The following is a 26,807-nucleotide window of genomic DNA, read 5'->3' on the forward strand; positions in this document are numbered from 1 at the left end:
GACTGTCACAGAGTCCCAGTAGGTGTTCTGGAGTCCTGCATGGAAGGACTGTCAGCGCCCTGCTCGTTGTACCGACTGCCACATTTCAAAGAGTGCTCCAAAAGGTACATGGAAGGGGACAGGCACATCAGCATGGGCAGCCCAACAGCAAGAAATCCTAAGCCCATGGAAAGCGATATGGATTTTGGCTTTCCTGCATCGCTGTCCCCATAACGCTGGACATGCACAGTCATTTGCACTGCTGCAAAGTCAATGCAGTAGGTACGAAATTTTCCTCTGCTACAAGGAGCACAGGAAGATGCCCCAAAAGGCCAACCTGTTTTTAAGGACTAAAACAATGACTGAACCTTCAATTTCATTAACATATGAATTTAGCTGTCACTCTAAAAAACTTATCTGTAGAGAAAATGTTACTCATTTGTAAAATCTTCACTAATATTCTCAGATTAAGTTGCCCTGGCCATAAAAGGTTACACCATAACAGGAGCAGACACAACAGTGAAACAGTATTTCTGGACAAACTTTTTCCCTGGTCATTTCATAAACAGTAACAAAGCAGCAGCAGTGCTGGTAGGTGGCCTTCTGAAGAGAAGTAGCTGAGCTTTTGAGTCCTGTCCCTGGCAATTGCATCACAGAATCAGAGAATCACAGAACTGTAGGGGTTGGAAGGGAGCTCCAGAGATCATCAGGTCCAACCCCCTGCCAAAGCAGGGTCCCTAGGACAGGTCACACAGGTCGGCGCCCAGACGGGTCTGGAATATCTCCAGAGAAGGAGACTCCACACCCCCTGGGCAGCTCCCTCACCCTCACTGTGAAGAAGTTTTTCTGCATATTGGTGCACTGACAGTGTACTTTGCAAAATAGCCCAACTTTGCAGGAATACAGGGGACACAAAGCTTGCTCCCTCCAGTGATATTCCTGCCACATAGGAGAGAATCTCACTGCTGCTCAGTACCAGGTTTGTTATTGGGAAATATATTCTGGCCTGTGGAGGCAAGTGAAGACATTGCATTGACCTTTCTTTGTAATAGATGGGATTCATCTCACTTAACTTTAGCTCAGTCTAATGGCCTCTTGCCTATGGTACTTCATCCTAAATAACTAGCCGAACCTCCAGATAGCCCTCTCCCCTTCTCTCAACTGCCAATAGGTGAAGCCTGGATGAACAGCTCAAACTTGATGCCAACTTTTAGACAAGGTTCTTGTGTGGGTGCTGAACTCAATGGCCCAACAACACTCAAGACTGTTGTAAGACTTGGGAACTGTGGCAAATAAACATCTTTATGCTGATAAACTGTGATAAAAAATGCTGCACTAGGACCTCAGTTACACAAACTGATGAGTTCATCGGGAGCTTTACATTTTTACACTTTCTTAGACATTCATTCAAGACAGAAGTTACTCTTTGAACAGCAAAAGTTTCACCATGACACTGCAAGAGCAGCCATACTGTCTACTTAGTCCTGCAACATCGCCCACCATGACTAAGATTAATTGCTTCTAAACTATGACATGAACAAGTAAATGCTGGGGGCAAGGAGGGAAAACAGGCACAGAGAACTAACCTAAGCTTGGATACCCCAAGTCCTGAACCAGAAAAAGGAAACCCAACACCAGGCTCAAAGCAGTGGCTAGAATGATGGGTTTAGAAGAACTAAACCCATTCACTAATCATGTGCACATCATAAATATGGGATAGCCAGAGATTCACTGCTTAAAACACTCATCTTATACAGCCCATTAGCATGCTACCAAACCATTATCTCGCATTACTGTGGGTATCACGGTGTACAATGAAAAGGTTCATGTAATTATAACATGATCCAGATGACCTTTTGTACCACAGGTAAAATACATTGCACCTCTGGCTCTGTCTAATACTGGCCAGCGGACCCCAGACACCACTGAATTGTTAAGCACAGACAAGAGATTTTGGAAGGGTTTCCAGCCTTCAAGCATCCAAAATAATAAGCCATTTGAGGTCTTGTGTTTTCGAGAACGGGAACTGATTTTCAGGGGCAGATTAGATACCTGAGCATTTGAGGCTTTTGCTTTGGAGATAATAACTCTCTGATGGATTTTGCTCACAGACAGTCATCATCGCTAGGTAAGTGAATCTGAAAGCAGCATGAGTGTATAATTGACTGCACACTGGGGTCTGTAGCTCAGCACGGGGATGTAACCAAAGAACAGTGAAAAGCTTCAACTGCCAAAAAAAAGGAAATATTTTCCTTAGCCCATAAATAACAGTCCCCAAAACTGCAGGCTTTAAGACTCCAAGCCAAATTTTCACACATGACTTCTAGAGCTAACAAACTCCCTTTTTCTCTCACATATTTTAAAAATTCTAGTATCACTCTCGTGTGCAGGTGAAAATAAAGCCATCCATTCCTACTAATACCAATAGAGGCATAGCTTTTAGTGCTACAGAATGCTCCTGTGTTTACTATTTGCATTTCTTTATAAAGCTGTTGTCTCCCATCACTGGGTAGCATCACATGTTGCATATGTGTGTAATGCAGCAGAAGAGAATAACTGGGATTCCTGCTAGAAAACCTAAAGAAATCATTTTGTGTTGGTTATTTCCAAGCCAATAATAATACTGTACAAAAAGGCAGCACTTTTCCTGCAGCAATATTATGAAGTCTGCAAAAGACCATCTCCCAGGGAATGGACTGACAGCTCAAAATTAACCCAGGTAATGCCAATCAGGAGCAGAAAATACGTTTGAGTAATAACTCCTGCTTATTACTTTGCACTTTTCAGAGGGAAATCTTCAAGTATTGTAGGGCTCTGATCTCCACTCATCCATCTAAGGCACCTGACCAGGACATGTTACAGCTTTTAATTCACGCACTCACATTTCTCTCATTCAGTAGAAAGCAAAGTGCAGGTAGGGACAGAAGGCCTGGAGAGTGATGCATGGCTTTGCCCCCATAAGCAGCCTGAAAGCACACCCAAGCCTGGCAGCCCGGAGGCACTCCCAGGTCTCTGTAGGCTGGGTGATGCCTCTCAGCTGCTTCTCCATGCAGTTCGCTGGCCAACAATATATCCCTTAAGCTGCCTTGTCTGATTTGAAGAGACATCTGACTCACTGTTTGCTTTACCTGAGGCATGTCTCTTCCTACTTGTCATAGTGATATGAAAATCCAGGCTGTTACCAGTCAGTGATATCATTATCACCATTACAGCTCCATCATGTAAAGAAATAACATGCCTTCATCCTAGCAAGGGCTGGTCCATAGAGAGCTACACATTTTTCCCCTGCAGAATCACTCTAGTTTGCTGTGTCTGAGGTTGAATGCAGAGGAATTCGATCACTGTATTTTCAGTACAATGTATATCATCCCAGTCCATCCAACAGCTCCTAGACTGTTCTGGATCTGAGGTCAAATGACTTGACTTCGAGGAGCTGACCCTTGGTTATGCCTGTGGCCTGTGTCAAGGTACACCAAGACACGCACCCCACAAAGGGTGAAAAAGCTCGCAGTGTGATTCCTCTGAGGAGCACTTCTCAGAAGGGAATAGATTAATCTGATGACTCTCCATTCTATCCTCCTATCCTACTGTAGCTGCAATAGGCATGTACTGCATATGTATGCATTTACATATATGCAAAGTGTGAGAGGCAGGAAGATGGAGCCAGGCTCTTCTCAGGGATGGCCAGTAACAGGACTAGGGAAAACAGGTGCAGGCTGGAGCAGATGAAGTTCCATAAGGAGAAACTTTTTCACTGTGAGGGTGATGGAGCACTGGGACAGGCTGCCCAGAGAGGTTGGGGAGTCTCCTCTGGAGACATTCAAACCTGCCTGGATGTGTTCCTGTGTGATTCAGTCTAGGTGATCCTGCTCTGGCAGGGGGGTTGGACTAGATGAGCTTATGAGGTGCCTTCCAGCTCCTAACATTCTGTGACTCTGTGACACGTAGTCACAATAGACACATCCCTGCTCCACAGAAAACAGCACAAGACCATGGATCTCACCAAGGTCATTCCCACGCCTGGGCAGTTTCCTATACAAGGGTCACAGCTAGACAGACAGCTAAGGAGCAAACTTTGGTCCATAAAAAGACTTTTTAGATAATTTCTAGTTATTCAAAAAGTAGAATAAAACACCAAAACAGACATACTTTAATCCAGGCATAAAGTCTGTGAGAGGATGTTTGGTACTATTGAATTTGAGCTGGAAGGTTTATTGCTCCTTTTACGCTTCAGTTCAGAATTAAAGTAGTTCCCCCACACACACCCCCTGAAAAAAGAGCCAGTGCACAGAAAGAAAAAACAAGAACTGAAAAACCAGGCCAGAAAGATGTTTCAAAATCTTGTTCTTCATAAGCAATCAGCATGTTTTGAACATTTTTAAAGTTTTTTGGTTTGGTTTTGTTTTTTTTCATAAAACAGGTTTACCTTTTGTACCAGCTCCACCAGACAAGCAGACAGATAGCTGCAATCCTCTGTCTGAAAAGCTCTTCTCAGGTTCTTGCCCTCTCTAATGTGATTGCCAACACGGAGTGACAGTTGGTACCATCTGCAGCTCTGGTTTTTCTGATTTGAATAACTTCTCAGACTTCCAACGAGACAAATAGATCATTTCAGATTAGACATCAAACTTCACCAGCTTTTGGTCATTTCTGCCCTGGGTCAAATCTGACTACAACCTGTCACTTGCAAGCCATCTATCAATAACAGGTTGCTCCTACCTCCAGAAACACCGAGTTCAAAAATGCACGTAGTAAACCCCAGACTGAACTCTTGTATATTTTACAATACTTGGTTAGATGAAGGAGGATATTTAACAAAACTCCTTAGTGCTCTTTTTATTAGTCTACTACTTCACAACAAACTTGATGCTTTATTTCCATGGGGGAAGGGGTGGAATTTGAATAAATACCTAATATAAACAGAAGAAAATAATATTTAAAAGGCTCCTAAAACTCATGGTAACGTAATGCTGAAGTGTGGTATCATAACATATGGTAACATAACACTGAAGTGTGGTTCAGACCTTTTTCCCCTTGCTTATACAGAAGATATATGGCCCTCTGTTAAAAGGACTTGCACAGACAGGCCTCCAAGGTCTTGCTTTCAGCTCCTTCAGTAAGTGCAAACTAAGGGAATCGAGAGCACCAGAGCACCAAAAGTGAGTATTTGCAGAGATGTAATGCCTGCCTATGTAAGAAATGCCTGCACTGTGCACAACAAGAATCACAAATCTGAGAAGAATGCAATAGTGGCTTTATCCAGTTAAATGATTTGAGACTTATTTAGAAGCTGATAAACTCAGAAAATTATTACAATACAGAAGTAGGTACCTGCAATGTCCTATTTGCCCAGCATTCATTCATTACCATGTTAATACTGGCCCAGAAAAGTTAGTGTGATGATGGTGCCACAGACCTGCCTTGCTTTCATGACTGGCTGCTCCAGGACCTGTTCCTAGAACTGGCTACAGCAATTAGATCTCTTCACTTCTGGATCTTTGTCATCACCCTTGACATCACATTCTGTCTTGGTTCAGTGTCTCACACTGCCATTCTACCTAATGCTATTCCCCTTCATTTCTAAAATGAAAACTCATTCAATCATCTGACACCACTTTATATGACACCCTTTGCTTAATGATATTAAAAAAAAAAAAAAAAGGAGTTTAATTGCCTTGGCCAAAGCCTTCAACTGTGTTTCAATACTTTCACCATCAAACTCCAAATTCCTTTGTGGACTTGGGTCAAACTCACTTGAAAGCCTGAACTATGAAAGAAGAGAAAAGAGAATGACCACTTCAGGCTGTATGATGCACAGGGCCCCTCTCTCCCGTACCTAACAACAAAACACCAAACAGTAAGTATGTTTTTCAGAAAAGCTTCTTGTCCTGATGTAGACACAAGAAAAAATATTCACCATCACTCTTAACTTGCCACTGTTTACGTACCCTCGTTGAGATAAACATACACTTGAGTCATCTCACTTCAGCATCCAAACACTGGTTCTTGTTACAACTTCATCGATAGATTAAAGAACCTCTTACAAACTAGTGTTTTCCTGCTGTGGAGGCACAGAGGCACTTAACGCTGAAGACAAGTCATCTCTCAATCTTCTTTTCAATAAGCTAAGAAGATTGAGAGTATCTCATAGCAAAGCATTTTCCTCAGCCCTCATATTATTCCAGACATCTCTTTTCTGCATCCTCTGCATCCTCTCCAATTTACCAGTATATTTGGTTTTGAACATGAGCATTAGAAGAATTAGATAAAGTGCAGGACCACTGGCTTCCTAAAGACAGGGGTGAAGCTGCCTTTCCACTCCTCTTCACGGCCACCCTGATTAAATATCCATGAATCACGTAGCCCTTGCAGAACTAGCACAGACACAGAGGGACTCTAGACACATCCATAGAGAAGCACAAGTAAATGAAAGCTAGCTGGTGCCACATATTCTCATGGATTCATTTAAGGTTATTAAAAGCTATATATTCTTGTGGATCTGCTTTGGTCTAAGACCCCAACTGTAACCCCAAGGAGGAGTCTGCTTCATGACTCCCTTTATTGTTCTCAACAGCCTTGCTGGAACTATAAGCTCAGTTTTTGCACTGACATTGCCACATTCCCTTTTCTAGTGATGGACTGACAAACATGTATCTTAATCGTGTTTTCATGGCTGCTTTTATGGTTTAATGGCGTGTTATAGTTTAAATGGTCACCAATTGAATAGGCCGTGTTGGTTTATGAAATAGCTGTTAATATTAGATTGCACAGTTGGGAATATTACAGCGTGCACTTGTGCATTAAATATTAATTTGTCTGGTGAGAGCTGAGAATATTTGAAGTGTAAGAATTGAAATTTGGGCAGGGCTTCAGTGTGCTGTTGCCAGTGGCCTAATGATGTGTGCAGTGCGCGCTAGCCTGAGTCTTTGGGGTACTGCAGCATCCAGTTAAGGCCCTCGGCCTTTATTTCCCATTTTGTCCTTGTTCATGATAAATACTGAAATAAAAACATACACACTTCTATTGCACATTAATTCTTTTAGCCAGTTCTGGGATCTTTTTTTTCTCCAGATGATCAATCTATCCCTGCCTAAAGTGGGTTATGCAACACAGTGGCAAACATAATCTTCCGTACTACAAACCTCTTGAGAGCAAACTTGTGGTCCCTCAGGATAGTCTACTGGCAGCTACGCTCCTCTTTCGTGTAATCCTTATTAGAACAGTCAATGTATGGTTGTACTGATGTTTCAAGTATCATCAAACAAGGCAGCTGCAAAAAAAAAATCAGCCACAGGAAGTGCTGACATTGAGTACATGAGATGTATACGTCAGTGCGCAGCAGAAACGGCGTGAATCCACATGAGCACCACATCAACTAGAAGTGTTTTACTTTGGTTATTCCAGGTGCACATTAGTGCACAAGTTGCTAATACAGAAGACTTGTGCAGCACCATAGATACAGAAAGTCTTTTTTCTGCCAGGTAACCTTCAGATGGGCACACTGCAAACTGAACACGGAGGAGAACCCATAACACCACTAAAATTTAACATATTCCATAAATCTAGAATCTTGGTTTTATTAAAATAAATGCAAATAAAGGGGTGAGTGAAATTGTTCAGAGTTTATCCAACTTGGCTAACATGAGCTCAAGACGGATTCGATGCCTTGGCTAATCCATGAGTTATTACTCCAGCTGTATTCCTTCTCCTGGTGTTTACCCACTCACGCTTTCATGAGAGATCTGAATTCTGCTCACGTAAAGTCATCTACCAAAGTATCTGTTAGACTGTGGAACCCCTGTGACATCTCCCTTTTCCACATCAAAGCTCTGCCTGACACACAAAGTTATTTCAGGATGGGTTTATTGTTATTATTTCTTATTTGCTTACTTTGCTTAGGAGGGATCTGGGACAGCACAACCAATGTTGGAAGCACAATTCTTCCTGAAGAAGTTAGACAACTCCAAGTAGCAAACATGTTCCTTAGTAACTTTTACACACAGTCCTACAGACTATCTGCATGGTTTACATTACACACCAATACACCCTGGGAATTATCCTACACACTAGATTATCATACAGATCACAGAGGGATGGGATATTTCTCTGACTCAAACTATTATATATTGAAAAGCTTTGTAGTATTTTACTCCAAAAGCATCTAACACAGCCACCCTAGGCTTGGAGAGTAAATTTCACATTGGGCTACTTTACTGAAAAGCAGCTTGCAAAAACGATGTGAAGCAATACTGTTAGTGAACTTGGGGAAGTTGCTCTCACAGGGGGCTGTGGAGGCAAACAGGATCTGCTGGGTTATAAGGGATGGGGGAACTTAATGGACAACAGATCCATCAAAGGGGTAGGCAGGAATGTACCCTCTAACTTCTTTAATCCAATGACTATGGATGCTGGAGGAATAAGAAGGAAAGGGGCTGCAGAAGGTGGCTAGAGCCACATACACTTCCTGGACAACATCTTTTGGGGACAGTCTAAGGCATCCAGACTGGATGAACGATGGGTCTGCTCCAAACTGTATTAAAGCCAGCTATTTCATAACCTTCTTTTATTTTTCTTCTTCTATTTTACCATCCATTTGAAGGCATTTTCAAGACACTCATACCTGACTACTCAATACTAGTGAAATCCTGCCAGTATTAGAGGAAGTCTTATGGTGAATGATCCCAGCACAGCTGCGGGTGGCTTAGATATCAAAATGCAATAGCATTAGCAACAGTGGCAGTGCCCACTTTATCCAGTGTCATGTTGCTTCTGGGGTTTCTGATAGAGTTCGGGACACACAGAGAATATGCAGAGACCTCATACAGCTGCTGTGATTTCTCTCTCAGTCTCATGAGTCAAAAGTCCCTCTCAGAGGAAATCTCTCAAGGACTGCTATTTCTCTGATATTTCCTGATTAGCATTTCCAGGAGCAATTTTGCTTTATAAGGAAATTCAATGAATAGAGTTACTGATAAGCCTGAAACTTGCCTCCCATGTTTTCAAGAGCGACTGATGATTTTGAGTACCTCTATTTGCAGCTGGACACTTCAGGATGCTTTAAAGGGCCCCCAGATTTAGAGGTCAAAAGTCCTACAGAGGGAAAAACTTTTGTCCTCTTTCCAGCACCTCAAATTGTGTACTCTTCTCAGCAAAGAAAGGAAACCAAAATCAACAGCCTTTGGAAAAATCTAAAACTCAGATTTTGAGATGAATCACAAGAAGAATTAAAAGGGTATTTATAGCTGCCAAGAGAGGAAAGACTTCAGCACATGCCTTCAGGTGAGCAGATATTTCAGCCCTGATGAAACACACGGCTTTATCTCAAACACACCTTTGACATTTCTAGTATATGTGTTTGGGTGGGGATGGGTGTAAAGCAGAGCACAGTTCCTGTAAAAAATGGAAGCAGACTTCAGAGCTCGATGGGAAACACATGGTGACACCCGATAAAAGAGACAGACAGAAAATAAAAAGAGCAAAAATTCTGCCAAAGGGGGAAATCACAACTCACATCCTCTGCTTTGGAGATGGCTCTGCGTGATTACAGGCGTGCTGTGAATATGGCTGCTCTGATAAAAAAAAAAAGTCAGCACCATTCATATAGGAAAGTTTTTCTTTTGGGGGTAAAACGCTATTAGCTTTGCTTTTATTTTTTCTCCCCCCAGCTACTCAGCTTTTGGGTATAACCAGCCACGTAACATGTGAAGCCCTGCCTACAAGCTAATACCCAAATGCACACCCTGATTCCTAAGCGCATATTCATTTGAACCACAGTGACAGCCTCATTTAGAAACAAATTAGGGGTTAACTAAGAAGTCCATGACGGAGGCAGAATCGAGTTTCCCTTTTCCCCTCACTGTCTGTTAGAATTAGAAAGTGTCTATGAGCAGTGTGTGTCAAGAATATGAACATGAGATGTCATTTCTCCTGCCTCTAATTGAAGCCAAGATAAATGAAGTGGAAAGGCGGCGTCCAATCCAATCAAAACATGAAAAAGGTATTTTGACATGTAAATTACAAACTTCCTGTGTATTTTGTCTCCCCAATTACACCCTCCCCTGTCATGTTTTTTTAAATTATATCTTAATCTCCCAGTCTCCTAATAATTATGTCATCATTCTTGGGCCTTGAACACTGTGTAATGGTATTTTATAGGATGTGCCATTCATTATTAACTAAACTCACTCTCTGTCCCCGGTGATGCTATTTCTCATGGTGTTCAAATATGCATTGTGTCAGTTCTCCCTTTGTAAATGTTAGGCCAGTTCCACTCACTGCTTCTTGATTAAATGGTATGGAGTAGGCGAGATACTTTCCGACAGTTTATTCTGCCCATCATTATTTTATAGGGATGCACGCTCCCTGGTATTTTTTTAATGGAATGGGTGAATGGCTTCAAATATAACTTCCCAGTCAGTTTGGATCACTGAAAGAGCTTCGTGGCTTTCATGGTGTAATTGACTGTGTTTTCTCTCCACCTCTTGAAAGAGAAGACACTACTGGCTCAAATTAAAATGCACAGTGAGGGATCGGGAATAAGATCAATGCAGTATATAACTACAGCTACGTGAGAGTATTTCCATTGACTGTAACAGTCTTTACATCAGATCTAACAGAATGACACTGAGGATCAAATTCATCACGTCTATATTTAGATGCTGTGAATGCTACATCTAAGGTAGTCAGCAAGACCAAAATAAGCACTCCTAGAAAGCTATTCATCTCCTTCCATTAAACACCTATTTTTGGATGAGATTAATCACACCTTAGAAGTGTCTTTTTCTCTCAGAAGACTATAACAGGAACCTTCGTGACTTGTTCAAGCTGTAGAAGTCCACCACAAGAGGAATCCCACCTGAAACGGAAAGGATCCTGTCCTTGGATTTGACTGTCAAGGGAAGGGCAGACAGATGACTGCAGGGAGAACTAAGGTAAGTCTTCTGATACTGTTATTAACGTGATCGGTTACAGGTTATCAATGAACAGCACTCAAATTATAGTTGCTTAAGCTTCTGGGCAGAATATATCTAGAACACCACCTAAGCCATCAAAGATTCACAAATGGCAGTGAATTAGACCCAATTTGCATAAGCATGCCATATTTTTATGTTCTAGCGATTATCAGATAAAATATGGGTAGCCTTTCTGATGCAAAAGCAAACATTTTATTAAATATAGCTACTTTGGCAATGTAACTTAACTCCTGTTTTTAAGAGCAGAGAAAGTGCTCTCCAAGGCTACCTTGCACTAACAGCTGGAAAAATTACAAAGAAAGTTACTAACTCAAAAGTGATGTTAAACAACTTCTGTCTACACATAGAGTTTTACATTCTCAATCAAGCCTTTGGTGAGGCAGAGAAGCCTGAGAAATGCTTTCATCCCAGACTTTCTGTCATTGAACACAGCGCGCACACAAGTCAGCCCTGTTTTTCAGCATCCACCTGCATGACAGGAATTTTGCCCTGAATTTGAACCGCTCCTCATCTTTGGCTAAGCTCTGTATAAGTGAATAATGATCCCAGCATCACAGATGCAGTTTGCAGATGAAAGCTCGGCTTTGTATACACCTGGGCGATCTCTTTTTATTTATTATGGTAGTCAGCGAGTGCACCAGTGGAGCTGTGCAAACCCCTCAGTGGCACTAGCTCACAAGGGAAGGAAACGGAAACTCCTATTGAGTTTCAGCCTCCTCTCCCTTTACAAGAGCAGCCACATTGCTGGAAGAGCTCTGGCTACAGCTGCACAAATAAAAACCAGGAGCCTGCTCTCCCTCCATCGGCAAACGTGCTGCCGGAGCTGGGGACACCTTTGCAGGCCTGGGAACCGCCTCTTCCCAGGGCCTCCTGACACAGACATCTCCTCTAAACTCTAGCAAGTTTAAAAAGCATCCAGCCCAACAAAAACTATCAGTCCCCCCAGACTTATTCCTTCCTGGTGTGTTTTCTTCTGCCATTTTTCCCCAGACCTGTTGAGTGATACTTGACCTGAGGTGAGACTACTCATAAGCAGGACGATCTCCTGTTCTTTTACACAAGTTATGGAGGGGTCCGTATTTCTCCCCTCTACTCTCCCTGCTCTATAGTGTCCCTTCTGTATTGGTTTTCTTGTTCCTCTCTGCTGTGAAAGCCTGCACTTCTGCTCACCTATCTCCAAAGCACTCAAACAGCAACTTCCACTGAATTAAGCAGATGTCTATAAGACTTAAACATCTAGTCACGGAGTCCCCCTGCTGAGGAGATCCCACCATTCTCAACCTGCCCCGTACAGACAACTCTACAGAGGCATTAAGTCTCAGAAGACCTTTCATGGTCATCCATCGCTTGCTGGGAACCTGCTTTTTATATATTCATAGAACCATGTTGCTGCCCTGCTCATGCTCTGGCACCTCATGCACAAAGGCCAGCTTCTCTGGAGATGAGCAAGCCCTCGTGTGACACTGCAAAGCATCTTCTCCAGCTTCAGCCAGAAGGACTGGGCCCTCTCCTGTCTGGTACATCCAGAGGTACACACACCATTCATACAGTTTCTCAGGGAAGAGCTTGTCTTTCACAGGACTGGACAGTTTGTTTTATTGGAACAGGACTGAGACAACAGAACTGAATTGTTTTAGCCATTCTGTTATCTGAATCTTCTCCTGCCTGAAGAGGAAGCAAAATTTATTGCATCTCCTTCATCTGGGGTCCTGCAAGTAGCCGTCATGCTTTCTACCACACTGCAGTTTCATAACACAGGTTCGCCAAGCACTGTCAGTCCCAGATGTGCCCACACATGTGCATGGTTGCTCCTTGGAAAGGAACAGAGAGGTTCCTGCCAAGCTGGATTTAATCCATTAGCACAAGATGCTCCATGTACATGAAGCTGGCCTTCTAGTACTAGACATAAACAACGGGCACTCAGCCACAGTAGCACCAGTCTCACCTTGATTAAAGCCACCTGAAACTACTGAGAGTTATTTGCTTCAATTGCAGCATTTTTTCTACAGAGTGTTCATCTCTCCATCCAGGAAGGTAAGACTACAAAAGGAAGCAAGCTGGAGAGGGACTGGTAACAAGGGCAGGGAATGATGGGGCAAGAGGGAATGGCTTTCAGCTGAAAGAGGGGAGATTTAAAGAAGAAATCCTTCCCTGTGCAGGTGGGGAAGCCCTGGCACAGAGAAGCTGTGGCTGCCCCTGGATCCCTGACAGGGTTCAAGGTTGGGTTGGATGGGGCTTTGGGCACCCTGGGCTAGTGGAGGGTGTCCCTGCCAATGGCAGGGGCTGGGACTGGGTGGGCTTTGAGGTCCCTTCCCACCCAAACTACTCTGGGATTCTATAAGCCTTATCCATCTCTTGGGGTTCTCCTTTAAGACACCACACATCTTACCCAGAGGAAGCTGTGGTTGGGGTATCATCTCTCCTCTCAGAACACATAACAACACAAATTTACATCACATCAGAATGGGGGCAGTTTGTCTGTAGCCAGCCGGTTTGTTGCGCTTTTATCAGGGTAGAATCAGAGCTTTCAACAGATTTTTCTGAGACATAAAGACAATTCTTTCAGAAAACTATTAACCTAATAGATGCCAGAGCACTTGTTTGTGTATGGCAGCAGAACCCTTGACCTGTGCCTTGTGCCTTTAGATAGAAAGGCACAGAGAGAATGTTTCCTGCCACAGCTTTTCTTGCAATGCAGCCAGAAAGCATCTGCAGTGCGAGTTGTGCTGTTACTACACCACTCACACAGCCTGAGTGTCCCCATGAACGTACCGCACGTACCAAGCAGTCACTGCTTTATGCATGTTGGTATTCTGCCCTGCCTTCGTGTGTCCTTCTCCCTTTCCACATGCTCCCAAGATACCTCTGTTTTAACAGGCATTGTCATGTGCAGCCTAAATCACTAAGCACGCCCATCCCTGAGTGGTACTTCTGTATCGGTAACAGACACACAGGCAGGCCCGCTGGCACTGAGCCACTGCAATGGAGCTGTACCCCAGGCCAACAGCACTACAAGAAACACAACATTGGTCCTCTTGGGCAGGGAGAATGATGCTGCTGGTGAAAGACCTCCCCTGCTTCCCCCTCTGGCTCTCCATGGCTCCTGCAGTCACGTCACGTGTCCAGCAGCAAACGCTCAGTACAGGGAGCGACAGTAAAAGGGAGGATTTAGCAAAACAAATGCAGTAAGAGCTTTTACAGAGCTTTCCTTGCAGAGTTTCCTTCAGGGATACTAAACACATAAATAAGGGGTGTATATACATATATATATTTAGGCACACATAGGTGTACACACCCACATACACTGACCTCAACCCCTGAAGTAACTGAGGATGAAAAACTGTGTCTTCTTATGCCCCTACCTATCACAGCCTCCAGCAGCAGAATTAGCCGTGCTCCAGAGATACGTTCACCAGTAGAAGACAATGAAAAATCCCACTGTAAACCAGTGTGTGATAGGAGCCCCAGCTCTGAAGGGACACCCTTTTGCCTGGAAGTCCAGGTTCATCAACAAAAGAGAAACAGCAAGACCTCCCCAGTTTCATCTTGGCTACAGCATCCTTCACCCTGGGCACTAGAAGACAGTGCTCCCCCTGCTCTGAAATTACAGTCCCCACTGCATAAGCTTTGAAAATCGCAGCTTTAATACAATGACAAATAAGCAGCCCTCTACAGAAGGTAATAAGCCCTTTGCCAGCAGCCAAGGGCACCCAGCATGGATCCCAGTCCAGAGGGAGCTGCCCAGATCCACAATGTGCCATGGAAACAGCCTTTTCTGACCCTTATTTTCTCTCTCGCCTCTGATCCCGGATGATGCTTCAGCCCCAAAGATCCTAGCCTCACTTTAAATTGAAAAAGCAGCTAAGTTTGCAATAAAACAACACACAAACCCCTGTACCTCAGACTTCTGATGACAAAACCTCCATTCTTGTGGATACACCATTAGCTGTTTTCTTCTATTGCTGATTCATACACTCGCACTGTAGCATCAGTTTTAATTCATGTGTTCATTTATTAGAATGACCTTCAAAATAGATAATCTCTCTAATATCTTTTTAGCAGTAAAGAATTTAAGAAGGGGAAGGAGAAAATACGTTGGTGGAAAGAAAAATAGCATTGCTCTTCAATGTGCTACAGACCTAGTCAGAATATGCAAGCTGGAGCAGAGGAAGTTCCATGTGAATGTAAGGAGAACCTTTTTCACTGTGAGGGTAACAGAGCCCTGGGACAGGCTGCCCAGAGAGGTTGGGGAATCTCCTTCTCTGAGGACATTCAAACCCACCTGGATGTGTTCTTGTGGGATTTAGTCTGGGGGATCCTGCTCTGGCAGGGGAGTTGGACTAGATGAGCTTTCAAGGTCCCTTCCAACTCCAAACATTCTGTGATTCTCTGAAATTGGAAATTTTCATAGTTTCTTTTCCCCCTCAAACCTCCATAAAGAAAAGCCACCATTTGTCAACCATTACCAAATACATGGAGTAGGGTTTGGATTAGAAACCAGCTGTGACCAAAGGCCCCTGTATCTTCATCAACATCACCCCTCCAAAGCAGCTTTTGCTAACATGAAGACACAGCTAGTGAGAACGGTGGATGCCCTGCAAATCCCTCCTTTACTCTGTTTTTTTTTTTTTTGGCCATCAAATCCGTGATTTTGATTCCACAGCGCAGAATTCAACACACACAACCCAATACTACCTTGAAAAGAGGAGTTTGATCCTTCTGGGCCAGATTTCTCTACAGATACAAATCAATACAGATCTCTTTAGCCTAAGTGCATTTACGTTGCGAATCCAACCCCTGGGATCTTTGAGCTCACATACAGGAAAAGTCTGCTTTTAATTAAAAAAAGAAAAAAAAATGCTTTGCAAATGTGGCTTTACAGAGGGATGAGGCCCCTCTGCAGGTTTAGTTTGTTTTATTTTTATTTTCATGGCTGGAAATTCACATGCCACATGGCCAAACCAAGAGCCAGGATAGCCATCACCTCGGTTGAAACATTCTCATGATAAATGATAACTTCAGTTTTGGCAGCACCCATCTTGTGGGAAGCTTGTCCCAGTTTCACCAAACTCTTTGCCTTTGAGACAGGAAAGGAAACAATGTTTAAAACCCATTATTTTGATATGTACAAGCCAGAACTGAACTACAACTGTTTTGTTTGGCAATTTCCTTTAATTTTATGTTAAATGATTCAAACCATCCTTAAAAGCAAAGCATTTATGGAACAAAACAGTTGTTTTGGAGAGAAATAAAACATTTATTTTGACACAAAAGAGTCTGCTCCTTCCCTTTCACCGTTTGATATCCTAAACTTTTTTTATTTTGCTTCCAAAGCAAAAAAATAATATTTGTTTTAATTTTTTTGCACTGCCAAAGAACAAAAATAATCAATTATTCACACTGCTCTAGATAAACCATGCATAAATCATAAATAAAAACATACGTTAATTTCCTCTGCTGTAAACTACTATTTGGTGAAAACTACAACATAACAGGAGTCTAAACTTATTCTCTGCCTCTCTTTGTCTTGTTTTTTCACTTAAGATGTGAGTCTAACAGCCTGGATCTTGGGACAACCTTAGCACAGCTACACTCCTTCCATGTTGTTATACTACCATCTACTGATAAAAGGATGCTACTTCTCTGGGATCTTATCTCCTGTCAGTCACCTTGGTGCAACAAGCAATATTTCAACTCAATCAGAGCTCGAAAATGAGCATTAACTGCCACTTCAAGCGTTATCACCTGGATGCTCTTTTCTGCAATACGAACATATTCACAGAGTAATCAGCCACACTCCAGACCCCTCGTAGAAAATAAGGTATTGGGGGATTTCTATTTGTTACTTCCTTTGTTTCTTTCAAGGGAAAAAGCTAAGGGATGGGAAATGATCATCAAAAGCCTTTTGTCAACTTGAAGGAAGGAGGCTGGGTTGGGCTGTTTTCCACCAAAGTGAGGGAACATTAAATTGGTAGTTTAAAGAAGCTTGAAAGCACACTACATTTAAAACCAAAACAATGACAAATTTAGTCCTATAAAATATTAATTGTTCCCCATTATTACCAGCAGGAAAGGCAGTAGATTGGCTTTTTTGCAGTGTTCCCACACCCCTCTAGGGGGTTCTCAGTGCTTCCAGCAAGTTGTCCCTGCCCAGCATCCAGGAAAAAAACCACACAAAAAAACCCTCATCTGGGATTATTATTCTGTTTGACTAAGGAATGGAGAACAGAGAGAAAAGCTGAGCACTCTATGCAAGGTCTCTGCATGAAACAATTCTAAGTGCCAGTTAATTTCATATCCTCTGCCCTTCTCTGATATACCCAAAATAGAAAGAGTGGCAGGCACCTTTTATTTTAATCAGTGCGCTACAGTGATTTGGGGCTAATTAGATGTTAGTAATTAAGAAAAGACTGCTGTGACGGATGTTTTTACAGGTTGCATTGTTGATTCAAGAAATAAGACTGTTCACCTTTAAGTATTGTCAGTCACATTACTTTAGCTGGGAAGAATTAAATGTCAATTTTATCTTGCTTCATCACTGCTCTTTAATCAATGTCGATGCATCACTTCCCCCTATCATTCCTCCATCAAACACTGACCTGGAAATCTGACACTGAGCTTTCCAACACCAGCTCGGCTAATTAAGAACTTTGTTATTCCACCTTCCATCTTTTAAAGAAAAGTCAGAAAAGTGCCAAAGAGACTCTTGCTTTCATGTGGAAAAGCATCAGCAGGGGGTTAATAATAATTATTAAAATGACTGACAGCTCAGGTTACACCGTCATTTGGCCCAGCCCTGTAGTCCTGTAGTCAAAGGAAGGTAAAAGCTAAGAAAAGTCAGGCCCTGAATTACTACAGCAGATAAATGGGATTTTAGGAAAGAAAACAGACTGCAGGAACAGACCAAGATTGTCTTGTAACCTGGAAAGGTGCTGATATTTATCTTTGCATCTAACCCTTTCAGCATGGCAGCCACAGCCTCATTAAATCACTGGGTGTGCTAAAGATCAGCAGAAGGAGCACTCCGAGCCTTTCCGAAGCAGTCAACCACTGACAGTGTTGTGCCACAGCCACCAAGGCATTAACAGCAGGGCTGAGCTATACTGAGGTGGGTTTGCTGGATCTTCCTGCACACGAGCGGATGAGAACATCTAATGCTCATACTGCTGCAAATTCTGGGAGTCCCAAGATCAAGATCCAGTATACTGGGGGCTGCACAGTGACAGCCCCAGTCCCACAGATTTCACAGCCTGAGCATGACAAATAGAAGCCCCATTCAGAGGCAACATGGTGCATGAAAAATAAACAGAGTGGGGGGAAAAGTAAAAGCAATGAAGAATTCTTGATTGGTATCACATCACTGCTCCCCTTTCAACAGTGGGAAAGCAAGAGAGGAAGCACAGTTTAAATATTGCAAAAATTGATATTGTTGAAGATATTCACTACCTTTTCCAGAGTCCATGGGGAACTCAGACAGCCAGATACTGAGAAAGTGTTTGCTGGAAAACTTCACTGGTAGAGAATCAATTAGTTGTGGCCTGTCAGAAGTGGGCACAGATTTGTCAATACTGAGTAGGAGTGATAAGCAGGATGGATATGGGCTGTGAAGGCTCTTCAATAAAGAGCCAGTCAGGACTAGCAATGAGGACTCGAGAGGCAGAAGCGGGTCAGAGCTTCTTGGACACAGAATCCAGCAGCAAGGAAAATCTGGGCAAGAAATTTGTCTCTGCTGTGCTTCTGGAAGAGAAATATTAGGCATGTTTTCCAAACATAAGCAAGAAGAACAACCAAGGCATATATCTGGCTGATATCACTGTTTGCTTATTTAACTGCAAACAGTATCAGGAGGTTGAAACTCCTCAGAGGTGGGGGCACAAACGCACAAGCACTTAGCACAAATTGTTGCTTATATCACCTCTCCCAAAAGACATATAGACCTAACACTTCAAGCAGACTCTGAAGGCTTTGGCAAGATTATTCACGTCAGAAAGACTTTTTTGCATGAGAATGAAGAATCGGAACTCCAAATACATTGTAAGGGCCAGATTTCCAGTGAAAGATGGGTAGAAGATCCAAGTAGCACTCACTCTCTTTTTGCAAGGTCTACATTTTCTCTGAGAGGTTTTTCTTATAGGGAAAGAAATCGCTATTGAGTAAACCATGCTTCTTATCATCACCCATCTCAAAGTTGTCTCCCAGCTCCCCAGCAGGTATCTGTAGCAGCTCCAACCTGACCCTCATCCTACGCCTCTGATTCAAGCAGGGCCCCAGGCAATTCTAGCTCTGTGTGCCCTCAGTTCCCAAAACCAAATCCCAACCCACCGCAGGGCACGGTGAGCCCCCTTCTCAGCTCTATGTAAAACACACCGAATCACAATATGCCAGCAGGGCAGTTCAGATTCCCCTAGATTTGAACCTTTAATTTTTTTTTTCTCAGTCCATGAGTGGGACATGTCAGGGATAAAACAGTGTGTGGAGGCACTGAGAGCATCCGTTCAAGTCGTGGCACTGCCACATGCACCCTCCGGGACTGCTTAATCTCTCAGTGCCTCAGCCTCTCATCCGGCAAATGAAGGTTCCTTAACGTATAGATTTTGTGAAGATCAATTCTTTAGCATCTGCAAGAAGCAGCATTAGGCTATCTACAAAGGCACCTTGGTAATACTGTCGTGTCTTCAGTACCACCTTATGGATTGCACTTTTCCTGGAGCACAGTGACCTTGATTCTGCAAACCGTGTAAGCATCTACTTAAAGTTTAGCTGATTTCTCAATGGCTTGCAGAATGGGCGCTGATACATCCATCACAGATATATACAAACACACAGCTGACAAAATAAATATCTTCTTAGTGTTCATATTATCATCCAGTGTTTTGGGGCCATCTCATAAAGGCGCTTATGTGCAACAATGCCTAAGCAAAATGGGTTGATTTAAGAGGGCTGAGGGAACACTTAGCTGAGAATTTCCTGGCTTCAGTTAGTCGCAGTCAGAGCGTTAAGATTATATTTCAGTGTCAGTATATTGTTTTTATTTGCTTTATTAAATTTGCTTTAACTTGCATTGACATTTTCTTTCCCTTGTTACTCAGTCTCTCAGCTGTAAAGATTCCATTTGCCGAACTGTTTTGCCATTTGGATAAAGATAAAAATGTTAATATAATAGGAAATTTTAAGGTCTTTTCTCACCAAGAAGGGAAATCCAGGCCCAGATACTCCTTAATGTCTAGTCCCAGCCCAGGCAGACTGGTCAGGAGCTTTTGATTCAAAAGCAGCTGTATCACCAAGACACAGATTTTGTTCTTTCTTTTGTGCAGCAGTCAGGCACTGCTGGCTGCAACCAAGGTCCTGTTTAAGTTCACCACCCTCTCTCTTGGGATTTGCCTACTAGAAGTTCTCTTGGGAAAAATCAATGCACACTAAAGTCATATTGTGATGCATGGTGGTACAGACACCTCCACTTTGTACACCGGGCAGAGAATTTGGGTTTGCAAAAATCATTCTGTTCACCTTTTCAAAGACAAAGGCAGTTCAAGTTTCAGGTTTGACTGTAAACAAATATACAAAGAGAGAGAAACTGGCCAAATAAAACAGAGCTTTATAACAAGCATAGAGTTGTTCTAAAGTATCTAGTCTTTGTATAAATACGTTAGACTGACATGCTGACCTTAAACATGCTTCTGAGGCTCTGCACGAGGTTTGCAGAGTCCTGGGAACCGATCCCATAATGTAGGAAGGGTGCAACACGAACTGTGGTGACCATTGCTAAAGCCATATCACGGCTCTTTTGCATAGGGGATTCCTCTGGGGTGCAGTCCCCAGCTCAAGGACTGTGCACAGCCAGGATCCAGCTGAGGACAGGAAATACTTGGCTGTCACTGAGAGCAAAGGAAAAGTAACTCTGGGTATAACCTGTGAAACAGAGCACAGAAGGGCAAAGCCAGTATGGATAGAAACCAGACCTGCGCCCATCCAAGAAGTGGCCCACAAGATTTAGGTCTTGGTCTCTGTCTCCAATATTCAGGGAAGGGCATGGCTCCCTGGCAAAATTCCTTGGCATGGGATAGGATTGAAATAGCTTACGCTGGATAGCTGGGATGGGATCACCCTGTCTATGCAAAAGAAGTGAGTCTCACACCCCTGGGTTTACCAAGGTCATATTCCCACCCCACATAAATCCTCTTCAGTGATGCAACCATGTGGCAATGTCACAGTTCACTCAGTGACCTTATTGGAAACTCCAGGCTCCAGAGACCTATGGACATGTAACTCCTCTGCAGAGAGAGGATCCCAAATATATCAGAGCCTTGCTATACATGTGAATAGCAAAGCGCCGAAGCAAGCAAACATGTTCACAACCAAACTGTCAATATTTCTCTGCTTACTTTGTGCACAGGGCTGCTGAACTCCCAGAGAGCTGGTGATCTCCTGCACTATCGATGCCAAAAGAGCAACCCTGAGACATTGGGGATGAGCAAGGAACAAGCCCCAGCTTTCAGGCCTTTGCAGATATTGAGTAAACTGGACCTGCAGCTTTGCTGCCAATGTGCAGAGACAACACGATTTACTTGGGCAGCTGGACAGTCCAACCTAATCCACTAGTGATAAATCCCATGGTAATCAGTATTCAAGACACTACAGAGGGAGAGGCCCAAGCTTTTGAAGACTGAAAGACTGATGAAAGTTAACTTCTTATTTTCTATGGATATTTTCTGGTTTGGGGGTGGGGGGGGTGGGGGTGGTGGGGATGGTAGGGAGAGGGAGGGGACATAATTAAAGCACAGCCAGAATTTCTAATGGCTGCTACAGAATTGGCCCCATGAACAGGCACCAGTGCTATGTCCCACCAGCATCCACGAGCATTATGTGCTTCATCAACACTGGGTCTTTAACCCATAGTTGCAAACGTCTGATATGCTCCAGGCCCAGCATTTCACTGTCACATTTGCCTAGGATCACGCCCAGATGAGCAATCCACAGCACCAGTCTCTGCTCTTTGCTCTGTGCATGTCAGCGCCAGTCCCAAGAATGCAAAAGTCCTGACACCAGTGTCAGGGAGCCACACAAATAGGTCAAACACCAAGTGATCTGAAAGAAATCACTACAGGTGCCTTTCATTCTCCCTCTGCTTCCTGAACCTTGAGGGCACACTCGCTTTATGCTGCTCAGCTTTCTCTCTCAGCTCTAGAAACCTGCTTCAAACAAAAACTGCATCTCCAGCTCGTTCTCTTCCTTCCAGCAGCTGCAGCTTTAAGAGAAAGACCAAATATTGCAGTGACATTTCCAAGTTTGGCAGCGGTTTGTCTCTGGCCCAAGGGTGTCCCAGCAAGCACTGATCTGCAGACCACATCCCCAAGTTGGCTGTGAACAACCGCTTGCACAAGGATCTACACAGGAGCTACACGTGTAAGACAAGCAGCTCCTTTTGGCCCGCAGTTGAAGGCATTTGAGTCTGCACCATCTTAAGGACAGAGTTTTCTTTTGCAACTCCCATAAGAGGGTTTATTTATAAAAAGCTTTTTGCTTGTAAGGCCTGCCAGGAGGAATTGCTGGTCTTTTTATGTCATGGTCTAAAGCGCTGATCAGATTGTCACCGACCCAAGGCACCAGCCCCTTTGGAAAAGGACTCATGCCATGATGTATGGCAACAAATACCCACAAATGCTGCAGGAGAGCAGCGTCAAATTTGTTACGAGGGGAAAACTGTCAACATGCCTGCTAGGCTACTCCTGCATGTCCCCTGCACTGAAGATCATTTCCAACCCATTAAAGGCTTTTTAAGACCCTGCTTCAGACCCAGCACAACCCTACATAGGGCTAGGCCATTCCCAGCACCCATTGCCCTAGCTCTCCATCCCCCAGAGGCGCTGGGAGGGCAGCAGCCAAAGAACAGGACTGATTAACTGCTGGAAGGGAGCGCTGGTACCTGTGCTCTGAGCCATCTCTTTGTAAAAGCCAGGAAATCCCTGCTGGTTATCGCTGGACTGAGCAAAGTAACTTCTGCACAGGGGTCTCCAGAACCACACAGCCAAGTTTATTCCAGCCCATGGTAGAGTCTGGCTTTGGTTTTCCCTTATAAAAGGTACCAATAGAAAAAAAAAACCAAAAAAACCCCAAAAAAACAAACCCAGCTCTCAAGCAGCCTCAGCAAAGCAATCCATCTCTCCCCATGCTTTGTAGAGCACCCCAAAAAGGGACAACCTGACTCAGGCTCCAGACCCACGGGGCTGGTAGTGAATTTGGACAAGGGGATAGCCTCTAGCTACCAAATTAGATGCAATCTAGACCTACCCAGAGCACCCCAGCACTGTATTATGGACATATGGTTCAGACCAAGTCTCCAGCCTCCCGCTTGGTCTACCACAGCGGTCTAGACATTGCAAGTATGACATGCCACTTTTTCTACACTAATAAACCCATAAGGGCAGGGAAGGCTGCAGGAAAAATGAGAACTACCAGAGCAGAACAGCCCCTGAGTTTTTGTTTATCTCAGACTAATTAAAACAAAAAGTATACCATAACTCAACCCTTAATAATAGGTAACCAGATGTGTCATTACTTGACCATGTTATATTGCAGCACATATATAAAGGTTATAAGATCATTTTTTTTAAAGCTGTGTGCCACAACCAAGGATTTCTTAGCACTTTCATAACAAACTTAGCACCTGAAGGAAATTTACCTACCAAGGCTAAAGCAAGAGATTGCTAAACCTAATGCACGCAGTCCTTCAACCCAGGAATGGAAACCTTGGCATACCACATCACTGCATGGTGCACTGTAAGACACCATTACTATTAATAGGAGATACTTCCTCAAAAGACCATTTTTCTATCAAATTATATAAAATGTCCCAAATGAGGAAAAGCATGCCAAAATGCCAGTGGTGGACAGGTCTTATTTTTTTCATGCCCAGAGTTTACTCAGCCTCACCTAAAGCCCAAACAAAACATCAATGTTTATGGAGGTAACAAAATATTATTGCACAAGAGATTCACCTGGTTGCCAAAAGGAACAGGAACAACAGTAAAAGGACAGCACTAAAAAAAGTCCTAGGCCTCAATCCAATAAAGCCTGTTAGCTTCTAACCCCCCTCAGAAATCACTGTTCATTACATACTTCCAGGTGAGGGTATGTTGCTTATGTCTGAAACCATTCGGCTGAAGAACTAAGATCCGCACGTTATTAATTTCATCCCACTGTCAATCACTTTCCAATCCACCCAACTGATGTTTTCCACCCTGATCTTCAATATCTCTTCTGTGGATTGAATTTTCAAGTGTCCGGCATTGATTGAACTCTCTCCCCATTAAAGCCATCACGGGCATCAAGAGGAGACACACTGAATGCTCCTGGGACTGACGGGCAGGAGGCAGCAGAGGCTGCAGCTGGGCTCTTACGTGCCTTTGGGTATGGTCGTAGGAGGGATGCAGCTGGGGACAAGCCACTCTCTGCTCTCTAATGGTACTTCTGACCCCAAAAGCAGCACTGCCAACCAGGCAGATACAAGCACAAGGCTGTAAGCAACTGAATGACTCCAGTCCTCAAAATGAGAGGTTTTGTCTGTCTGTCCTATGCAGCACGGACACATGCAAAGAGACCCCTACAGACAACCTTACGTTTGGCTTGATGGTTCAGTTCAGCAAACTAAATAAACCAAACATATACATAGGCTTGGCTGAGAAACAAATAAAAATCCCACAACGGAGCCTGGCACACAAAACCCATTCTGATGGCTGTGTCCTGCCCAGAACCTCCTGTAGACTGAAATACAGGCTTTTCTTTCTGAACCACAATTAACGTTTTCGCAATATTGCCTCAGAGTTCGCCCAGGCCATCTGATGAATCTGACTAATAGGAGAAGATGCTTTTAACCTGTGGGCTGCCAGACAGCTGGGTACCTCCTTGGCCAAATATATTTGGCTGTCAGGTTGAAAGAAAGGCAGCAGATTCAGGGTTAAGCACTATTCCTGTCATGATTGCCCTGAACTTGCCCAGTTAAATTGCAACAGCATGGGTCTCCATAATTATCTAATTGTTAGTGTTGTGCCTTTACGTAATTTATGATGTAGCATTAAAGCCTGACCTCTGGTTTGAGATGAAGTGCAGTACTGCTGACATCCAAGCTCAAATTAGTAGGTAAGTAAGCACCCAATTAACGATTATGCCACTGAGCTTTCATTTCAATCTGACCACACTGCTACACTAATCAGTTTTCTAAGCCTTTCACCTTCCCCATAACTAATAAGCATTTCTCCTGCTTTTTATGTCTGCAAAAGCCTTGTTATCCTCATAAAAAGCACTCCAAGATTGCTGCTTCCAGTAATTCCTGCATTAAGCCACTGGCCCAGTGGCATATTACCCGCTCTCCAGCCACCCGATCAGTAAAACCCAAGGCATATCGTGTAGGCAAGTTTGCACTTTACAGCAGGGAAGAGTGGGAACAAAATCCTTGCAGGATGGAGGAGTTGCCTTGGACTCAAAGAAGTTCAGATGAGAATGTGGTCCTGCCAAGGATCACATAGCTTCACAGGAGTGTAAGACAGACGCAAGACAGAGGGATTGGATGTCAAACCATATTTTGCAGCTGACTAAATTCTGTCACATTAACAAAACAGTGACAAGACCCAGAGCATCAAGAGTCTGGACTTTTAATCTGAGTTCCATGAATTACCTTTTATTTGCCAGGAGCACAAACCAAGGGGCTTCGCCTACACAGAGAGCTCAGGCCACACATTGGACACTGTATCACAGCTCGCATCACTGCTAAAAGTAACCTGATCCTTGAAAATCTGAGCTCCAGAACTGAAGATCTGTTCCTCTTGGAATGAGATTCCCAATGTTTTAAACACATAATAAGGATCTAGGACTTAAGGCCTGGACAACAGCATCAGCAGCTCTGCACGATGAACAATTGTGCTGGAACACAACCCTCTGGGGAAAAAGAAATCCCCACTTCACTGCAATCCCATCCTGTTCATTCCCTCTTACCCTGCTGTTTTCCAGAGCTCCTTTGATCTCTAGAACTTCTCCTACTTTCACAGCACTTGCAACTTTTTCTTAGTAACCAGCTATTTAAATTAGATCTCAACAGTACAAGGGACAGCTTTGAAAAATAGGTGTTTTTTCCAAAGGAGGAAAGCTTTGCAGTCGAGCTCTGCCACTGGGCCAGGCAAGCACTGCAAAGTTGTGATTAAAACCTAGAAACGTGCAGCAAAACCCAACTCCAACCCAAGTGCAAGGACCCAGTGTATTTGGGATGGATTCACGTGCAGTTAAAAGTAGTAAGGCATAAACAGGTGCAGTAAGCAGTGTCAGGAGAAAGTTAAAAACATAAAAATACATTACTAGCATCAGGCTTAAGTTTTGAATACCACATCAGGAAACACAATATAAAAATAATCTTTCATACACACAGACATAAAAAAAAAGAAAGAATGGTAGGAAAAGTTGCACGTTATAGGAAATTAGTAGTGTGAAGTGTGTAGAAAAGCTGACAGTCATATAGCTGTAGAGATTAATTTCCTGTTCCACCGTGGAGACAGCCCTGATCAACTGGACTTAATATAGCCTTCTCCATGGCAGCTGGGTCAAACAGTGGCCTAAGCACTAGAAAATTGCCTGCCATGTGGATGAGTTTAGTGCACAATAAGCTGAGTGGTAAATATACACATTTTGCATGCTCAAAAATAGACAACTCACTGAAGAGTTTTATGATGAAGCCAGAGAGTTGCTGCAAATCGGCTGACTCAGGGTAACTCATTCCTTTCACCCAGTTTTAGGGGCCCACAAGCAATTTTCTGCATGACACCAAAACGTTCTAAAAAGAGCCACGCGTGCGGAGAGCAAAACGCCGTC

The sequence above is a fragment of the Gallinula chloropus genome (assembly GCF_964237585.1).
Source record: "Gallinula chloropus genome assembly, chromosome: 9".
Classification (NCBI taxonomy): domain Eukaryota; kingdom Metazoa; phylum Chordata; class Aves; order Gruiformes; family Rallidae; genus Gallinula; species Gallinula chloropus.